We start from the raw sequence: 5,291 nt of genomic DNA, 5'->3' as shown, positions 1-5,291 counted from the left end.
TTAGACTTGATGCTATGATTTTGAATACATAGACTTTGTTACTTTTACGAAAAAAGACTAACCGGTAATGCGTATTAAGCGTAGGCTTATCCCTACTTAGGATTTGGGATAAAGTTCCCCATGCGTGAAAGACATAGATTTTTGGTGCTACGATGTTGAATACATAGACTTTGTCACTGTTTCTTCATGTGTTACTTAAAACATTAAAAGAAAGTTAGAAGCGCCAGAGGTGTAATATTAACTTGATATGAATTTTCACTTAGAGTGAAATTCAGAAATTTTATTTATTATCACTAGGATAATTCCAGAAAATCTTTAATCCACTGGGGATTTTATAATGAAAACTTGTTATTCTTGTTGAAAAAGGATTAACAAGTTTATTGGAGGGTTTGACTGTTAGAGGTGTGATGTTAACCTAACAGTATTTTATGGACCTATCGCTCTGTTGACGAGAGTCGATAAGTTGATTTGGTCGTCAGAGGTGTGATGTTAACTTGACGGGTTTTTGGATCTATCGCTCTATTGACGAGAGTCGATAAGTTGATTTTGTCAGAGGTGTTTGATATTAACGTGACAAGAGGATGTTACGATCGGAGCAACTTTATGAACTTATCATCCTATTGAAAAGGATTGATAAGTGGATTGTCAGAGGTTTGGTGATAACATGACGGGAATTTGTTGCGATCGGAGCAACTTTGAGGACTTATCATCTTATTGAAGAGGATTGATAAGTGGGTTTTGTCAGAGATTTATTGTTAACATGACGGGATTTGTGTTGCGATTGGAGCAACTTTATGGACTTATCATCCTATTAACGAGGATTGATAAGTGGGTTTTGTCAGAGGTTTATTGTTAACATGACGGGAATTTGTGTTGCGATTGGAGCAACTTTGTGGACTTATCATCCTATTGACAAGAATTGATAAGTGGGTTTTGTCAGAGGTTTATTGTTAACATGATGGGAATTTGTGTTGCGATTGGAACAACTTTGTGGACTTATCATCCTATTGAAGAGGATTGATAAGTGAATTTATCAGAGGTTTTGTGTTAACGTGACAGGATTTATGTTGTGATTGGAGCAACTTTGTGGACTTATTGTTTGCGTCAAAAGTTACTCTCGTTGTGGAATTCATTATATCTTCAGTCAATTACAACAAATTCAAAAGAAATAGTCTTTTTATAAGACTTCTTTTACACAACAAAATGAAAATTACAACTTCTTAGAAACAAACGCAGGATCGTTGTTTGGATCACTGCTTGCGTGGGATCTTTGCCTGTGCCGGGAGCGCTTTGACTCGTGGACCACCAAATCACAAATTCTGATTGAATCGTGAGGGGTTAAGTGATTCTTCCTTTATTTATCGAAGTAGGAATTTGAAGTGAAGATCTTATCAAAGTAAGACGATCACTCTTCTTAAGATCAAGTTATCAAAGTAAGATCGTCGTTCTTCTTGAAATCAAGTCAAAGCTCGAATCTCAAGGAATTGCCAGAAGCCCAGGAACTCTGCTCTGTCTGCTCCAAAGTGCTCAAGAATGATCAGCCCCCCTCAAAAATGGCCTTCGGGGGGGTATTTATAACCTCCAGGCAAAAAACCACTTCCGAGACAGTGTTTGCTGTCTCGGCGGTCGAGACAGCAAAGACTGTCTCGGGTTCCGAGACAGTAAACATTGTCTCGGAAAACCCAACTGCACAGTCGTTTCTGCAGTAGCTGCCTTCTCACGTCTTAAAACTCTATTATTTTGGCAGTTATCAACGTGATTCTCGCCCACGACGTTCCTCATGTTCTTTGACAGTTAATGGACACGTGTCGGCAGTTACAAAACAGTTTCTGACTTTTTTGAGAGCTGTCTCGCGGGCGAGACAGAAAATACTGTCTCACACGCCGAGACAGTAAATACTGTCTCGCACGAGACAGAGAACACTGTCTCGCATGGCGAGACAGTAAATACTGTCTCGCCTGCGAGATAGTAAAAACTATCTCGCCTGGCGAGACAGAAAAGACTGTCTCGCCTAGCGAGACAGTAAAGATTGTCTCGCATGCGAGACAGTAAAGACTGTCTCGCGTGCGAGACAGCCCATACTTGTGTTCTTCTGATTTTTTGGATGATATTCTTTTTGAGCTGTATTCGGATATCTTTCAGCATTTTTTGACGCCTATAGATACTCCCTCCAAAGTATTCCAGACTCATTCATTTATAGAGGAGTCTGGGATACTTTGGATAAGATGGGTCTAACTTTTAATCCTTTCAGTACTTGATTGAGTAGATCGTACGGAAGGACCCATAAATGGCTTCAACTCTTGACTTCTTCATCTTTTAGCCTATTCAGTGCTTTGTAGAATAGCTAAACTTCCTTCGGTGCTGCGTTTATCGCATGACCGTCGTCGAAATCTTGAATTAGAACTGCTATTGAAGAATGGAGAGATAGTTTATACTCATATACTTTATCGGAGTGTTCGGGAAATAGTTTAACCTCATATACCCGTTGGGAGGTAATCAGGTTATTCTTAAGAATATTTTGAGTAATATTCTCCAGAAACTTCCTGTTGAGGCTAAGGAAACAGTTTAGACTCGTGTACCTATTGGAGTAATATGGTCTCTTTTTTTGTTGGTAGAGATGAACCCACTGATGGAGAGGGAAAATTTTATATTCTATCTCCTGGTCTCTTTTTTATTGGTAGAGATGAATCCAAAATCGGAGAGGAAGAATTTTATATTCTATCTCCTGGTCTTTTTTTTGTTGGTAGAGATGAACCCGAAAATCGAAGAGGAAGAATTTTATATTCTATCTCCTGGTCTCTTTTTTGTTGGTAGAGATGAACCCGATGATGGAGAGGAAGAATTTTATATTCTATCTCCTGGTCCAAAGGAAACTCAAAGTGGGATCTCCACTTAGAGAATCTGGACGGGTTTGAATAATCCTAAATGTCATAAGGTTTGATTATTCAACTGAAAGTGGACCACTCATTCATGGAATGAATCGAGAAGAGATTTTGGTTGTGGTCCTAACTGTAGTAAGGTTTGACCAAGTGGGAGTTTGATACGATCCTCACTGTTTAAATGTTTGATCGCTCAATTCGTGGGCCTCTCGTTCATGGAAGGAATCAAGAGGGGATTTTGGCTTTGGTCCTAACTGTTTAAAGGTTTGACCAGATGTGAGTTTGATACAATCCTAACTGTTTAAAGGTTTGATCGTTCAATTTGTGGACCTCTCGTTCATGGAAGGAATAGAGAGGGGATTTTGGCTTTGGTCCTAACTGTTTAAAGGTTTGACCAGATGTGAGTTTGATACGATCCTAACTGTTTAAAGGTTTGATCGTTTAATTTGTGGGCCTCTCGTTCATGGAAAGAATCAAGAGGGGATTTTGGCTTTGGTCCTAACTGTTTAAAGGTTTGACCAGATGTGAGTTTGATACGATCCTAACTGTTTAAAGGTTTGATCGTTCAATTTGTGGGCCTCTCGTTCATGGAAGGAATCGAGAGGGGATTTTGGCTTTGGTCCTAACTATTTAAAGGTTTGACCAGATGTGAGTTTGATACAATCCTAACTGTTTAAAGGTTTGACCGTTTAATTTGTGGGCCTCTCGTTCATGGAAGGAATCGAGAGGGGATTTTGGCTTTGGTCCTAACTGTTTAAAGGTTTGACCAGATGTGAGTTTTGTGAGGGAAGATTGATCTAAAGAGGTGATCGAATCTCATCTCAGCAAAAGAGTATTCGGAAATCATAGTAGGAGTTTAGTGTTTATCACTTTGTTCATAATGATCGGGTTATCCCTAAGAATATTACATTTAACATTCTTCCGGGAACTTTCCGTTACATGAATTATCCACCCCCAGCTTTCTTTGCAAAACTGGGTGTAACGTTATATTCAGCTACATGACCGGGTTATCCTTAAGAATATTACGTATAAAAATTCTCCAGGAACTTCCCGTGAAAGAAAGGAAACAGTTTAGACTCATATACTCATTGGAGTATCGAGGAGCAGTTTATACTCGTATACTCTTTAGAGTGTGGGGAAACAGTTTATACTCGTGTACCCAATGGAGTTTTGTGTCATTTTTATTTGGCTTGTTTTGCCGTTATGACACCGGAGTCAATTAAGGCTTGGATCTTGTTTTTGAGTCCAAAGCAAATCTCAGTGGGATGAAGAACCCTTCTGTGGTACGCACAGTAATTTGGATCCATAATCCTCTTAGCTCCCTCCTGATCTTTAATAGGTGGTAGCTCGATTTTGTCATTGGCGAGGAGGTATTTTAAGATGGCTGGAGCTTCATCATCTTCGAAAGAATACTCCTTTTGAAATCTTGGATCGGGAGTCGCGTTCCCAGTGATTGCAGATGTCATCGGTCGGCTTCTCTCAGCTTTCTTTCTTTTAAGAAAGTGTTCAGCTTGTTCGCCACGTAGTTTTAACTCTTTCCAAGTTTTGGATGGTACGACCCCCAGAGCTTCCAGGACATCGATAGAGAGATTATTATGGCATGTTTGCAGGATGAACTTCTCTGTAACAGGATCTCTGTAATTCATTGCTTTGTTACGGAAGCGCTTGACAAAATTGTCGACTGACTCTCCGTCTTTTTGCTTCTCATCTAGAAGGGTTCCGATTGACACATCGGTGTCATCATCAAAGAAATTGCTGAGGAACAAACTTTCCATGTCATCCCAGCAATTGACGCTCCCTGGCTTGAGACGTCGATACCAATCGAAGGTGGGCCCACAAAGGGTGCCAACGAATGACCGGACCATTAAAGCCTCGTTTCCAGAAATCATGCCCAAATGAGACTTGAAATAAATCAAGTGCTGAGTAGGCGAGCTTTTCCCGTCAAACGGTGTGAAGTTAACCAGATTGAATTTTGCCGGGTCCGGTATTGAATCCCATTCTCTTGGATAGGGACATGGAATACCCATCTTTTTCACTTCTTGAGCCGTGATCAAAGCGTTGATTTTATTTTCAAGCTCTTTCATTTTCTCGTCATTGTCCATGTCTTCATTCGAAGGACGTTGAGGAGAATGAGTTAGGTCACCCCCTGTAAGAGGTGTCATTGAACCACCCCCAATATCGTTATAAGGAGGATCCGTTAAACCACCCCCAGCGTTATTACTATTGGGAGGAGTATCAGCCATAATGACTTCATCCACTTCTGGATCACTATCATCTACAATATTCTGAGTGTGGCGACTGGATTCAGCTCGCTGACTGGACTCAGGAGGTTGAGGCCGTTGAGCTAGCAATTCTCTCATTTGTTGGATAGCTAACTCCATCTCTGTCCTCATTTCAGCTCTAATTTCTTCA

This window comes from Asparagus officinalis, chromosome 2, assembly GCF_001876935.1.
Source record: "Asparagus officinalis chromosome 2, Aspof.V1, whole genome shotgun sequence".
NCBI classification, from domain to species: Eukaryota; Viridiplantae; Streptophyta; class Magnoliopsida; order Asparagales; family Asparagaceae; genus Asparagus; species Asparagus officinalis.
This window is presented reverse-complemented; position numbering follows the sequence as displayed.